This window comes from Phaethon aethereus (genome assembly GCF_964289735.1).
Source record: "Phaethon aethereus genome assembly, chromosome: 2".
NCBI lineage: Eukaryota > Metazoa > Chordata > Aves > Phaethontiformes > Phaethontidae > Phaethon > Phaethon aethereus.
The window spans coordinates 135,107,064-135,123,293 of NC_138582.1; positions in this window are offsets into that span (position 1 = coordinate 135,107,064).

Sequence of the window (16,230 nt, forward strand, 5' to 3'; positions counted from 1 at the left end):
ACTTGAAACACAACACTATTCAACCTGTGGCTGGTGAATTTAATTCAATCCAAAGTACTGAGACCACAGTCCTGAGAATACCTAGTCTCTCTACTCGATCAGACTTGAAATATCAAAGAGACAGGGACATCTAAACAGATTATAAACAAAGAGATTGTACCTTTTGAAAGTAACTGTCCCAAACCAATCTTTGTGCTTCTCTCCGAGTCTCAGAAAACACTTTACCTAACAATTGCTGGTGAAACACCAGTTTTACAGCATAACACTTGGGTACTGCAGCCAAGTCCATGCTGAAGGACACTGGTCAACAAATTGTCTGTGTGGGGGAAAGTCCAAGACCCAGCATATAGAGTAGAAGTCTTGCCATTGCCTGCCAGCAGAACAGGATATTTTTCTTTCTGTGGGACTTTTTTAGTGATTTACAGTCAAATGAACAGCAGAAGGATATGCCCTGAACTTTGAGTTGTGTTCTGGTCCTGCAAACCTCACTGCACATCATACGAACCAAGACAAACAAGAATTGTGAGAATCCCTGCGCAGCAATAGGAGCTGCTTTTTTTAAGGCACAAATCACTTAGCAACCAGGAAAGGGTACACATCAATTGGCATTAATGATGGCTGCTATGGGAGGAAAGCAGAAGCTCAAACATTGGCCCAGCAGCAAGTACAATTAGGTTGCCCTCTTATTGCAAGCTCCACAGCAAGGATACAGGAGATGCCTGCTGATTTATTTTCCCTCAGCAGAGGAAGAGCTAGGTGAAAAGTACATAAAGGAGGAATTATGCTATGCTGTGCGAAATTTCTGTTTGGTTTGAGAGCATGTGAGCCAAGAAAACAATCACTGGATAGTGCAACGGGAAGAGAAGGGGCACAACAGGCAACATACATTTCTATAGCTATTACTCACCAGATGATTTATTATCAATATTCAGATATTATTCATGAATTGGGAAAAAGCAGGGAAAGGACTCAAGTAAATCAAGTGACAGACTATCGAGGCTTACCAGCATGAATTCTAGTAGGGTTCAGGAGCTCCCAGCCTCCCCTGCCATATACATAATATTAATGTCTGTTATTAAAACCTCCATGCAAAAACACCACCAGGCTTATTTTAGATTCTGATTTAAGCTTATAGAGAGGACAGCTGACAATCTGCTGATTAATTTAAAAGTCCAAGGGCTCATCATGTTGTTGATTTAAACATTGTTTGGACAGATTTAATGGAATGTAAAGACACACTGTTGTTTTACCCTCAGAAGGAGCCAAAGACTTGGGCATCTGGCATTTGAAATCTTTCAGTTTTAGATTCAGTTAGACTGCTTTTGCAACTGCCTTTTGTATTTTTTTCAAATAGCCTTCGTCATCACAGACCAGTAGAATTTTCCAAACACTAAAAAAGAAATTTTAAAAACTGCCTTCGCTTGTAGAATACTCATTAACAGGAATTGGAAATGTTTTCATTACTGACACCCACTGAAGTACATCTAGCACAGATGCATGGACACCCATAGATAGCCAATTCGCACTTGTACTGCTATCTTGACGACACAGGGTGTAGAAGGGCCTCAGCTAGTGCCACTCAGATCTTTTGTGGCACAGAATGTGGATGAGAAAAACCTGTGCTATTAGGAAGGGAAAAAGAGGCTTAAGATAACTTTAGGTAGTTTTATCTCCAAGAACAATGAACTATGTACAATAATTTTTTTCTTCTTTTCATACCTATGCATGTGGATGTTATGAAGTGATTAGCCAGAAGTTTGGTCCTATGGCCTTACCTGGAACCACAGCCAATTAAAATTTTGGTGAAAACCAGCAAAAACTGTATTTCTCTTACAGATGTCATCCCAATTATCCACTTACGAGTCCTAGAGTTAACTGGTGGAAGAAATAGTCTAGATAGACTTTCAGAAAACTCATATATTTGTAGGCTACTGTTGTACTTGCATTATAAGAAAAGTACATGGTTTCAATAGTTTTCTAAAAACAGAAGGTATTAAATGCTATTCAAGTTCATTCCAACCCTTTATAATCATCCTCCAATGTGCTGATAGTGCATAAAGTAAAAGGAAAACCCAAAGGTTGTCTCTATTGTTTGCAAGTTTTAAAAAAGGAGGCAGGTGATTAAGACAGACATAGGTCAGAAAAACGTTGCACAGAAAAATTCATTTTGCTACATCCCAGATTTTCAGAGGTACCCAAGTACTGCTTTGTCTCACACAGTAGCACCTCAGCAGATAATTACGTCTTTTAAGGCCCTGCTTTCAACATGAGGTTGGACCAGATGATCTCCACAGGACCCTTCCAACCCAGACTTTTTTGTGACTCTGATTCTTCAAGCTTTGGAGATGTAAAGCTAAGACAAAACTGTTACTTCACAAAGGAATCTTTATTTCTATTTCCTTACATACCTTTACAACTTTGACCCCAAGTTCTTCACCAAGTGTAGGTCACTTGCCACAGCAGAAGGCTTCCTATTCAATAGCAGTAATGGTGCAGGTAGGTAGGAGCCTTTAACTGTTCCCATTTTCTGGAACTTGCTGACCACTTACCTCTTTCCCTCTGTTTTGTCATATTTAGGACACTTCCGGTTTTGAAGCTTTTGTGCTTTTGCACTTACTGTATTTATGTCACCTCTGATGCTCATAAAAATTGACTTCTACCACACTTATCAATTACCATGTTCATCGTCCTTAGTATGACATCCAGCTACTTTGTCTCTTGCAACACATTGAAAATTATAGGCACAAGCCAGAAAACAAACAGAAGTCAGTTTATGGTTCAACAGAGTTGAAAGCAGAATTCATGCAATTCATATGGACCCAGAGGGTTGATCTTACATATACAGCTAAAGGCAGCCAATAACCAAATAAGGAATTCACATTCTACCTGTTGCAAAACATTTATTCTTCTTTCTCCTCACGTATATTTGATACATTAGCCATAATGAAAGAAATGGTTAAATATTAGAAACAGGAGCTGCAGACCATAGCACAATGCAATACCTATATGGTAGGGCACATTAAGTCATTGTATCTGACTTTGCAAATACCACATTTGTGCATACACTGGTAACAAGTGATAGATGAGCAGTGGTTCAAAAACAGAGGCAACTATTAGGCATATCCTAACTCAAAACTCTACTTGAATTTTGACCCTCAGTTCCTAAAGTCACCCTGCCTCATGTCAGAGAACATATTAAATTACTTTGCATCACTGAGATTCAAAGTATACAATTGGTCATCTTATACCTCTGAGATTTTTTTTCAGTTGAAAACAAATAGATTTGCAATTTGTGAAGATGCTGAACAGAGCGTGGTGGGTTGACCCTGGCTAGAGGCCAGGTGCCCACCAAAGCCAATCTATCACTCCCCTCCCCAGCAGGAGAGGGGAGAGAAAATATAACGAAAGGCTTGTGGGTCGAGATAAGGACAGGGAGATCACTTGGCAATTACCATCATGGGCAAAACAGACTTGACTTGGGGAAATTAATTTATTACCAATCAAATCAGAGTAGGGTAATGAGAACTAAAACCAAATCATAAACACATCTTCCCCCCACCTCTCCCTTCTTCCCAGGCTCAACTTCACTCCCAAATTCTCAACTTCACTCCTGAATTCTCTCCCTCCTCCCCCGAGTGGCACAGGGGGGTGGAGATTAGGAGTTGTGGCCAGTTCATCACATGTTGTTTCTGCCACTCCTTCCTCCTCAGGGGGAGGACTCCTCACACTCTTTCCCTGCTCCAGTGTGGGGTCCCTCCCACGGGAGACAGTCCTCTACAAACTTCTCCAGTGTGAGTCCTTCCCACAGGCTGCAGTTCTTCATGAACTGCTCCAGCCTGGGTCCCTTCCATGGAGTACAGTCCTTCAGGAACAGACTGCTCCAGTGTGGGTCCCCCCAGGGGGTCACAAGTCCTGCCAGCAAATTTGCTCCAGCCTGGGCTTCTCTCTCTGCAGGGCCACAGGTCCTGCCAGAAGCCTGCTCCAGTGTGAGCTTCCCACGGAGTTACAGCCTCCTTCAGGCATCCACCTGCTCCAGTGTGGGGTCCTGCACAGGCTGCAGGTAGAGATCTGCGCCGGTGTGGAGCTCTATGGGCTGCAGGGGCACAGCCGGCCTCACCACGGTCTTCCCCATGGGCTGCAAGGGAATCTCTGCTCCAGCACCTGGAGCACCTCCTCCCCCTCCTTCACTGGCCTTGGTGTCTGCAGAGCTGTTCCTCTCACATATTCTCACTCCTCTTTTCAGATGCAGTAATGCAGGTTTTTTTTACCCCCTTCTTAACTCTGTTATGCCAGAGGCACTGCCACTGTCACTGATAGGCTTGGCCTTGGCCAGTGGCAGGTCCATCTTGGAGCCATCTGGTATTGGCTCCATCAGACATAGGGGAAGCTTCTAGCAGCTTCTCACAGAAGCCACCCCTGTAGCTCCCCTACTACCAAAACCTTGCCATGCAAAGCCCATCCACAGAGCCTGTAAGATCTGATGAGCTCCATGTGCTGCTCATTCTCAGCAAGGTTTAGCTGTCTCATTTGCATGAATTAATGAAGGAGAACAGAGAGGAACTTTTTAAAATCAGCTGCCTCTCTTAGCTGCTCAACTCGGTGGGTATATAAAATACATCTGCATCTTGGGGTAAGAAAAGTGTTTAAAATTAACTATATTATCTGACCAATATGGAGAATTTTATTTGTAAAAGAATGGAGATGAAGTTTCTCTGAATCCTGCTGTTGAAGAGAGGGGCTCAAGGAAAAAATAAAAGCCTGTGTTGGATGCTGAGTTTGTCTTTGAGTGTGGTTACCTTTTTGACTAAGTACCTACCTGCCCTTAGCGACCGTCATCTATTCTGAGAGCTGCAAGTTTGTCTCTCCCTGGAGAGACTTTTCAAATGAAATGGTACAGCCTAATTCAGCAGCTGATTTCATTTGGCGGCTATGAAGGAAAAGTCAGAAGTTTAATTTAGATGCTTGCAAAGAAATTAAATACTAGTGAAGGTACACCAGGGTACCTACAGTGTAGTTATACTGGGATCACACATGGCTTATGAAGTCTTGAAATAAGGAAGTGTGAACGCAGATGATTCTAAATTGCTCTTGAATTAGAAGTGTCAGTCTTGTGTAGAAAAAGCAGGGGAGCGGTAAAGAGCAGACAGTTGTCAAAAGGTACTTCCCATGCTGGCTCAGCATACCACCGTATGCTTCTTGAAGTTCCATATTTCAAGACATTTCCTAACAAATGTTTTCTTGCATGCATTTATACTGCATATGAATTTATGAATCCCCAAGGGCAGCCTGGAAGATTGCAGAGCCCACCCCCATCTCAAATTTATAACTAGTGATAAATTCTTTCTGGGTCTTATTTCCCTCTTGTGCTAACTGCAGATGGTGCACAGTTTGGCACTGGCACAGCAGCAGCGCAGGCTGTGCCTGTGCAGTGGTGATTTTCCTAGTTACCCCAGAAATCACAGAGATGAAGATAGGGTAAGTTGGGCTGACTGTGAAAAAGGGCACGTAGGAGAAAGTTTGCAGGTAATTATAAAGTAATGGCTTTTTTCCCCCGTTTTCCAACATGTAACAGCAAAATATTCTCATCTTGTTAGTATTATCTTGAAAGTGAGTAACATATTCTTGTTTTGTATAATACTGTTTTCTTGAGTCACTCTTTCTTTATATGCTCTCACATGTCTGCTACAAAATTTCTTGTTTAGATCCTCACCAGCTAACAAGCACTAGAGACGCCACTGTGCATGCATGTATACCTATTCCACCTCTGTATACTTGATTGTCAGAAAAGGCGATAAGCAGCAGCAGCTCACTGTGGCCTTAACTGAAACCATACAACCCTCTATAAGCTAGTATTTGATAGCATTATTCATACAAGGGATACATGATAACCCTTAAATTATATAGGATCTTTATAAACTAAAAATTGTCATTGTGATCTGATCCTGCCTTCAGTCTGGGATAAATCTAAAACAACGTCACTGGAATCAATGTATTTATTAACTGATTGATGTGACATGGAAACTGAGTGCAATTTAACTTACAAATAACTTAAAGAATCACTGGGCATGAAGAAGCTGCCACGTGCAATTATGCAACATTTTTCATGTGAACAAGCCAAAGTGGGGCACAGGACCTTAAACTAAAATTACCTTTGTGGCTAGAGAAGAAATGATCCTTACTTGTTTCTTCCAGCATGGAAGTCACATCTTCATATTCTGGGTTATGAGGTAAAACTAAGAAAATTGTATGTAATTAACTTGACAATCTACATAGTCAACTTCTGTACTCAAATGAAAGATATACATAAATATATTGCATACAGAAAAAACTGTCTCGGAGATACAAAATTTTATATTTGTTCTCCAAAGTAAAAGCAAGACGTTTGGGATTATCGAAATGCAATGCAAGTCGTTGAAACGCCCGTCGTTGCAAAACTGAAAAACCGGCCTGTGGCCACGAGAGGGCAGAAAGAACATTCCTTGAAAAGCTTGATTTTCTTCCCTTAGAGAACCTGAGCTGTAAATTGCCGTAAGAGGCTGCTGGAGAAGTTAGGAAAATGCAAACTACACAATTAGCTTTACAAAAACTACTTCATGAACCTTCAACGTTAACAAAGTCTGGTCATACTCAACTTTCCATTTTTAAACAACTATTCCTAGAACAAGTAAATTAAAAAAAAAAAATCACAATGGCATTTGACATAAAGCCTGAAAAGAGCATTTCTTGAAGTGTTTATTAAGCTGTCTATCAAGGCTTTCTAACTTTTGCCTTTTAGCACTGGCTTAAGGATAAGAATATGTATCATATCTCACTTCAGTAAACATCTTGCTTTGGCTCTTTTTGGATCCGAATGCATGTGTAGTTCTCACGACATTGTGGCTATCAAAATCAGTGAGAAGTCCAGGGAATGACATCTCAATCCTCCTCACTGAAATGCTCACATCCTTCTATTTTCTCCACCACAATTAGCGGAAAAATATGAATTAATTACTTTTCTCCCTAATTAGCCAAGCTGGCCTCACCTTTTCTCAGCCCACCGCCATGTAAGAAACAGAAACACAGCTTTAATCAGTTAGAAGTTATCTTTCTATTTTCTGTTCCCACTTGGCTATATCCCATTACATCACCTGAAGCATGTTCAGTTTCAGCATGGAGCGGGTACTGGTTTAATAACTGCCTCTGCAAATCTTCATCTTTTCTGCATTGGTCAATGGGAAAGGATAAAAGAGCTCTGACCTGAGATCATACATCTACCAGAGCCAAACACAAATTACTATTTTATCTGTCTGTCAGAGACATGAAGTGACTTTATTCCCTGGGAGCTAAGTATTTTGCTTAAGAAGGCAGATTATGCTTCCGAGTCAAGAGGTGCCTTGTTGCAATGCGCCTTCCTCTCTTTGCCCCAGCAAAAGGGACATTTTTCTTTATCCCACTTTCCACATAACTGCCACAGCATGGGGACACCTTCAGCAGCCCTTGATTGTGGGATTGTAGGAGCAAGCAGCCAACAGGACACTGGGGTAAGAGAGGAAAGCTGTGGGCAAGTTCTCAAGAAAAGCTATGGAGAGGTACAAATGAAAGGACTACATGGGGAACTCACTGCAGAACATTTTTAATATGCTTGAGTAGATAGCTTAGGAAAGTTGTCAGGCTTGTAATTGTAATTTTTAGGATTGGGTTGAGGTCATCTTTTCTTAGGCCTCCTGAATAGCCTGGGAAGAATTCTTAAATGATCATGCTTCTTAATGCCACCTCATTTCTGTTTTTGCCTTCTGACTTCCACAGCTTTTAGCAGTAGAACTGGTTGTGACAAGTTTATTCACTATGTTCTTCACAACACAAGATGGGACCAAAAGCACAAGAGTGTTTTACTTAGCAGTCTTTGAAAAGCCTTTAAAACACACATGGGCCCTGATGGCATGAGTGCTGAGGGAGCTGGCTGGTAATATCTCGAGGCCATACTAAACCCTGAACAATCATGGCAACTGGCAGAGGTGTTTGAAGACTGGAAGAAAGCAAATGCCATTTGTATCCTCAAAAAGGGCAGGAAGGAAGCTACAGGCTGATCAGCCTCACCTCCATCCTTGGAAAAGTGATGGAACAACTCCTCCTGTAAAACACTTCAAGGCACATGAAGGACAAGGTGATTGGGAGTAGTCAGCAGGGATTCACCAAGAGAAAGTCATGTTTGACCAACCTTGATGACATTCTATGATGAAATGACTGACTTGGTAGACAAGGGGAGAACAATGGATATTGTCTACCGTGACTTCAGTAAGGCTTTCTACACGGCACCTGGCCTGCTGGCAGCAGATGGAGTGCAACTGTCTCCAAGGGGGAAAAGGATTCTAACTTATGAGTTGGCAGGCATCATCGAGAGGGCTTTAAACTAGATTTGAAGGGGGAAGGGGGTAAAACCAGGCTCACTAGAGATGACCCTAGGGGTGGCATGCCAGAGTTGGGGGTGAAATAGATAGCCCAGCTCAAGTGCATCATTGCACGCAGCATGGGCACCAAACAGGAGGAGCTGGAAGCCATTGTGCAGTGGGATAGCTATGACTTAGTCGCCATCACAGAAACATGGTGGAATGATAGTGTTTTGATTGTATAGAAATCAACAATTGTGAAGACGAAGTCAAGTGCTTACGGTTAAGGATGAGGGGGAAAGCCAAGGAGGCAGATATCCTGCTGTGAGTCTGTTATAGACCACCTAACCAGGATGAAGAAGCAGATGAAACATTCTGTAAGTGACTGGCAGAAGTCTCGCAATCGCTTGCTCTTGTTCTTGGAGGGGACTTCAAGTTACCAGACATCTGCTGGAAGTATAACACAGCAGAGACGAAACAGTCTAGGAGGTTCCTGGAGCGTGTGGAAGATAACTTCCTGACACAGCTGGTAAATGAGCCTGGCAGGGGAGGTGCCCCGCTTGACCTGCTGCTTACAAACAGAGAAGGACTGGTGGGAGATGTGGTGGTTGGAGGCCGTCTTGGGCTTAGCGACCATGACATGATAGAATTCTCAATTCTGAGTGAAGTAAGGAGGGGGGTCAGCAAAACTGCTGCCATGGACTTCCGGAGGGCAGACTTCAGGTCTGTTCAGCCTGTTCAGGTCACTGGTTGAGAGAGTCCCTTGGGAGACCGTGATGAAGGGCAAAAGGGTCCAGGAAGGCTGGACAGTCTTCAGGAAGGAAACCTTAAAGGCACAGGAGCAGGCGGTCCCCATGTGCCATAAGACGAGATGGCAGGGAAGACGACCAGCCTGGCTGAACAGGGAGCTTTTGCTGGGACGCAGGGAAAAGAGGAGAGTTTATCACCTTTGGAAGAAGGGGCAGGCAACTCAAGAAGAGTACAAGGATCTTGTTAGGTCAAGCAGAGACAAAATTAGAAAGGCAAAAGCACAGCTAGAACTCAATCTGCCCATGGTCGTAAAGGATAACAAAAAACGCTTTTACAAATGTATTAACAACAAAAAGAGAGGCAAGGAGAATCTCCATTGCTTTACTGGATATGGTGGGGAACATTGTCGCCAAGGATGAGGAAAAGGCTGAGGTACTAATGCCATCTTTGCCTCAGTCTTTAATAGGCAGTCCAGCTACCCGCAGGGTATTCAGCCCCCTGAGCTGGAAGACAGGGATGGAGAGCACAATAACCCCTCCATAATCCAGCAGGAAACAGTTAAGGACCTGCTAAGCCACCTGGACACCCACAAGTCTATGGGGCCTGATGGGATCCACCCAAGAGTACCCAGGGAGCTGGCGGAGGAGCTTGCCAGGCCACTCTCCCATCATTTATCAGCAGTCCTGGTTAACAGGGGAGGTCCCAGAAGACTGGAGGCTTGCCAATGTGACGCCCAGCTACAAGAAAGGCCAGAAGGAGGATCCTGGGAACTACAGGCCTGTCAGCCTGACCTCCGTACCAGGGAAGATTATGGAGCGGTTCATCTTGAGGGTGCTCACAGGGCACGTGCAGGACTACCAAGGGATCAGGCCCAGCCAGCATGGGTTCATGAAAGGCGGGTCCTGCTTGACCAGCCTGACCTCCTTCTTTGACCAGGTGACCCACGTAGTGGATGAGGGAAAGGCTGTGGGTGTTGTCTACCTGGACTTTAGTAAAGCCTTTGACAGCGTCCCCCACAGCATTCTCCTGGAGAAACTGGCGACTCGTGGCTTAGACAGGTTTACTCTTCGCTGGGTAAAAAACTGGCTGGGTGGCCGTGCTCAGAGAGTTGTGAATGGCGTTAAATCCAGTTGGCGGCCGGTCACAAGCGGTGTTCCCCAGGGCTCGGTTCTGGGTCCGGTCTTGTTCAATATCTTTATTGATGACCTGAATGAGGGGATCGAGTGCTCCCTCAGTAAATTTGCAGATGACGCCAAGTTGGGTGGGAGTGTTGATCTGCTCGAGGGCAGGAAGGTTCTGCAGAGGGATCTGGACAGGCTGGATTGATGGGCTGAGGCCAACTGTATGAGGTTTAATAAGGCCAAGTGCCATGTCCTGCACTTCAGTCACAACAACCCCATGCAATGCTACAGGCTTGGGGAGGAGTGGCTGGAGAGCTGCCCAGCAGAAAAGGACCTGGGGTTGATAGCCGGCTGAATATGAGCCGCCAGTGTGCCCAGGTGGCCAAGAAGGCCAACAGCATCCTGGCCTGTATCAGAAATAGTGTGGCCAGCAGGAGCAGTGAAGTGATTGTGCCGCTGTACTCAGCACTGGTGGGGCCGCACATCAAATACTGTGTTTCTTTTGGGCCCCTCACTATGAGGAGGACGTTGAGGTGCTGGAGCATGTCCAAAGAAGGGCAACAAAGCTGGTGAAGGGTCTGGAGAACAAGTCTTCTGAGGAGTGGCTGAGGGAACTGGGGTTGTTCAGTCTGGAGGAGGCTGAGGAGAGACCTTATTGCTCTCTATAACTATCTGAAAGTGGGTTGTGGCAAGGTGGGTGTTGGTCTCTTCTCCCAAGTAACTAGTGATAGGACGAGAGGAAATGGCCTCAAGTTGCACCAGGGGAGGTTTAGATTGGATATTAGGAAAAATTTCTTTACGGAGAGAGTGGTCAAGCATTGGAACAGGCTGCCCAGGGAGGTGGTGGAGTCACCATCAGTGGAAGCGTTCAAAAAACGTGTGGACGTGGCACTTCAGGACATGGTTTAGTGGGCATGGTGGTGTTGGTTTGATGGTTGGACTTGATGATCTTAAAGGTCTTTTCCAACCTTAATGATTCTGTGATTTGGTGACACTGTTCCCCATAAAATGCTCATAGAGAACTGATAAATCATGGCCTGGATGAGGAGACTGAAAACTGTCTGAATGGCTGACCCCAGAGGATATTGATCAGTGGTACAAAGTCTAGTTGTAGGCTTGTAACGAGCAATGTACCCAAAGGGTCAATACTGGGGCCAGTCCTGTTGAATGTCTTCATTAATGATCTGGATGATGGGGCAGAGTGCATCCTCACTAAGTTTTCTGATGATAGAAAATTGGGAGGAGTGGTTGATACACCAGAGGGTCATGATGCCATCCAGAGGGTCATCAACAGGCTGGAGAAATGGATTGACAGGAACCTCATGCAGTTCAACAAAGGTAAGTGCAAAGTCTTGTATGTGGGGAGGAACAACTCCAGACAGAAGTACATACTGTGGGCTGACCAGCTGGAAAGTAGCTTTGCAGAAAAGGACCTGGGGGTCCTGGTGGACACTAAGTTGGACATGAGCCAACAATATGCCCTCACTGCAAAGGAGGCCAATGGTATCCTGGACTGCATGAGGAGGAATATTGCCAGCAGGTTGGGGGAGGTGATCCTTCCCCTCTACTCAGCATTGGTGAGGCCACACCTGGAGTACCTGTGGCCAGTTTTGGGCCCCCCAGTACAAGGGAAAGATGGAGCTACTGGAGAGAGTCTAGTGAAAGGCCGCTAAAATGATGAAGGGTCTGGAATGTGAACGGTTGAGAGAGCTGGGACTGTTCAGCCTAGGGCCAAAAAGGCTCAGATGGGATCTCATCAATGTGTACTAATATCTGTGAGGAGGGTACAAGGAAGATGAAGCCAGGTTCTTTTCAGTGGTGCCCAGTGACACGACCAGAGGCAATGGGCACAAATGGAAACACAGGAGGGTCTACCTGAACTTAAGGAAGCACTTTTGACTGTGAAGGTGACTGAGCACTGGCACAGGTTGCCTAGACAGGCTGTGAAGTCTCCCTCCCTGAAAACATGGCCCTAGGCAGCCTGCTTCAGGTGGTCCTGCCTGAGCAGGAGTTGGACCAGATGACCTCCAGAGGTCCCTTCCAACCTCAACTATACTGTAATTCCATTATTTTGTGATATCCATCTTTCCCTGACCCCTTTGTCACATCAGCACAGAACAACCACTGTAGCCTGGTAAGGGAGCTATACAGAGACGTATCAGAGACTTTAGTCCTCCCAATTAGTTGTTTCCCAAAGAAACTCACTAATCTGAAGATACAGTTGGCAGAGATAGAACCAACTTTGGTATTGATAGATTTGCATGAGGGGTGACCTATTCCATATGAAGATTTAGAGGGTAGAAGTGATGTCCTAAGCCTTTTTCCTCTAGTCAGCACACCCTCTATAATAACAACTAAGGCAGGTCATTCCTATAGTATCTTAAAACTACAACTCTAAATCTTCCATAGTATTTTTGTTGAAGAAAATAACAGTTTCTCAACAGCTGAGTAATTCATGAAATGAAGGAAAAGATTCTGCTAAGTCGTTACATACATTCAGCTCTAGACTAAGATGAAGCATGAAAAAGAAATACTGAACGTATTTTTTTTTTCAGAATATATTAAACTTGTGAACTCTGGGTATTACTGATACAGCTATATCACCTGTACATGGCACAAACATTAAAGTGTTTATGTTCACTTTAATGTGACAGCCAAGCCATCCATGGTAAAAACAAACCAGTGATCCAAAATCATAACAAACCAATTACCAGCTCCACTGGATAATAACAACATGACAGTGCATTTAATAGGTATTCAGAAAAGCTATTTATGTATTATCACTTGCCAAAAGACTTGCTTCCAGCTTTTTTCACACAGCTTTTCCAAGAGAAGTAGGACCTCCAGCTAACTTTTTCCTGTCTGGTGAAAGACACAACAGACGAAAAAAAACTCTTTTCATACACATACATTTATTTTGACACCGACTCAACTCAAACAAAAACCTCATTGAGAGAAAAGAAAAGGTCAGCAGAAAAAAGTAAAACAGATCAAAATCTATCAGCACATCTGTCAAACACAGGAAGGCAGAAACATACAAGCCAACTAACCATAATCCAAACTCTACCAGTGGCCAGGTCCAACTGTTTTGAAGGATGGTGTGAAAATCCCACACAAAACCTAAGCAAAGAACATTGATACCTCCAAAAATGGGAATAAGAAGTGGCAATCCACAGAAGTCCTGCTGCTGTGCTGTCTGCCTTATTTGAAATGTTCTAGGTTCAACCAGTTTGTCAAGAATTGAACTGACACCCACACAACTTCACTCAATTCTTCACAATCTAATTTTCTGTAACTAACTGGCTTTCGGCTTGGCTTGTGGCTGTATTTACTGCTTTATTCAAGAGAAGTAAAACAACCCATCACCTACTTGTGTCTTGGATCCCAACTCCCAAGTGTGTTCTAACACCGCCCCCCGCCACGCACTAGGTAACCATCTGCTGACATCACCAGTTGCCTCATTCTGTTTATCACCCCAAAAGATCCCCAACACCCTCTCACTGTGATGTCAAATACTACCAGAACACAGGCCAAAGCATACTCACAGTGCACTGCACTGAACGAGAAGGTAGGCTTAGTTCATAGTTCTGCTCTGCACAGTTTCATACTTTTCTAACCTTTTCTTCTGCAGGCAGACATACAATAAAGCTTGGGATGACAGGTACTACTCTCCAGATATTGTCTACTGTTTTGGAATAGTATCTCTTTGGAGTTAGATAAACAATATTTGAAAGGATGTTACACTTAGAAATTAATTTTTACTTAGGCGTCATTCCTCAGAATGTTAATGTATTGTTTTTCTGTACCTTCCTGCCTTCCCCTACTGGAAGCTTTTCCTCATCAAAAGGTTCATAGTGAGATAATTCATTCGCTCAGCCATGGATTTCTGAAAGCTCTGGGCCTGAAAAGTGAACAATTGTGTTTCCTGCTTGGGAGACACACCATCCTGGAAACTAGTGACTTCCTTTGTGGGTGGCTTCCCCTGGATCAATAAGGACTTGGGACTTTGGTCCTGCCAGCACCTGGCTCCACGTGATTTCATCATCTTTCTCCTACCATTACCCTCCCCTATCTATTGCCAGTCCTCTAGCCTGAGTAGCCTCACTGAGCTATAACCCCCTGGGCTTTTTTTGCCAAGAAAATTGGGCCAGTTTGCTAGGGAACAGAACTGGACAGACACTGGGTGTCCTGCATGCATTGGACTGTGTCCAGAGAGTGCTGTTCACAGGGATGCCTTGATGCTTGGTCTGGATACTCCTGCTAAAGGTAGGTGTCAAGGGCTGCGAACTTGAGGTTCCCAAGACAGCCACCTAGAAATGCTGTGCAATGAACTATGTTTCTGGAGCTAAAAGGAGGTTTTAGGATTTGCGTGGTGACTTTGGACTAGTGCAGCTGCAGGGACATGGGATGTATATGTTCAGAACCCTTTTGATGAGGGGGTATGGACTGCTACCTATCAGTGGGGCTGGTGTTGGTATGATGGATAAGACTGCAGATAGGTGTAAGTCTGTAAGTACGTTGTGGACTTGGAGCTGAACGCAGTCAGATCATGATCTGGTGCTATGGACAATGGTTGAAATGCCAGGAGACTGATGAAGTAAAATTGGTGGCGTAGACCCCTGCCTCAATAGGCAGTTGCTGTTGTGGAGCTGCAAAGAGCAGCTGTGAACTGTGGCACCTCCCTATATGTGCAACAGGCAGGGGCAAAAAAAGCTACTAGTCATAAGCCACAGCTGTAATTCTGGCAGACAGAAATACATTTCTCAGAAAGGTTAATCAAGCTGGATAGAGAGGAAATTCTGCTAAGGTCTGAACAGTGTGGACTCAGAGCTGCATTACATTACAGAACCACAGGAGTCCTGCTGGAAGGGAAGTCTGGCTTCTGTTTCTTGCCCACTTGCAGATTGCGAATCAACAACTCTGAACATTTTTCTCTTTGCAAGACAGTAGTACTTGAATCTCAGTCATCAGTGTAAGATTCCCATAGTGCTCATGTAGATACTACAGCAGACCACGCAACACTCTAGAAACTGCCAGCATGACAGAATTAATTTGCATTTTTTCACTTGAACATGCTACATTAGCTTCTTTTCTTACAATACATATGGCCCAAACCCCCAGACATCCTAGAAGAATAACATCTTTCAGATATTTTCAAATTACTTTCCCATCTTAATAAGGCAAAGCAAAATCTTTTGTATTTCACTGACATATGCCTGAGAAGAGGGCTTAATCAAAATACCCTTCTTGTCAAAGCTTTGCCAAAATCAGGATAGCAAATATGTACCAGTAGATGAATGTATATTGCTCCTTCCTCCTTGAGACTCTCCTCAGACTCCTCTTGCCATTTTAAGATCCATATCCAAAAGCTCATAGACCATTAACTGCAGAGCAATGCATAAGTGACTTAACGGTACAACTCAATATGTAAGGAGGTAAAACAAAGGCCTCTCAGCCTTCCCCATGTGATGAGCCATTGGTTTTTAGTCAAAAGGAACCTTGTCACAGCTTGTGGAGAGCAGAGTGAATCCAGTGCTTCCCTCTGTACCTGTGAACTTCTACTAAACGTTGTTACACACCACTACTGGGCTTATCATAGAGCAAACAGGTTCCTGAGGGTTTCCTCAGGAAAACTGAGGATTCTGCAAGAAGAAGCAGGGCACAGATACAAGGGAATGCTGTGCTGGCTCTTGGTGGAGGGGGAGGAAGCAGTAGTGCTTCCTCATATACTTCATCTAAAAAGTTGCTGTTTTTTTGAGAAAAAAAGACTCAATGCTGTGAACCAGAGCTTCACTGCATAGAAAGTACGAGTCCTGGTGCTTTTCCCTTGCACAACAGAGCAGCTCAGAACAGAAGCAACTTGCCTGCATGGTATTCTAGAGAGCAGGGGGGTTTATACTGACCTAATATAGCACCTCTCCTCACAAAGAGCTAATCAACCAGTGTTGAAATACAACTTCACTCAAGTGAAAGGAGGACTAAAGCATTTCCTC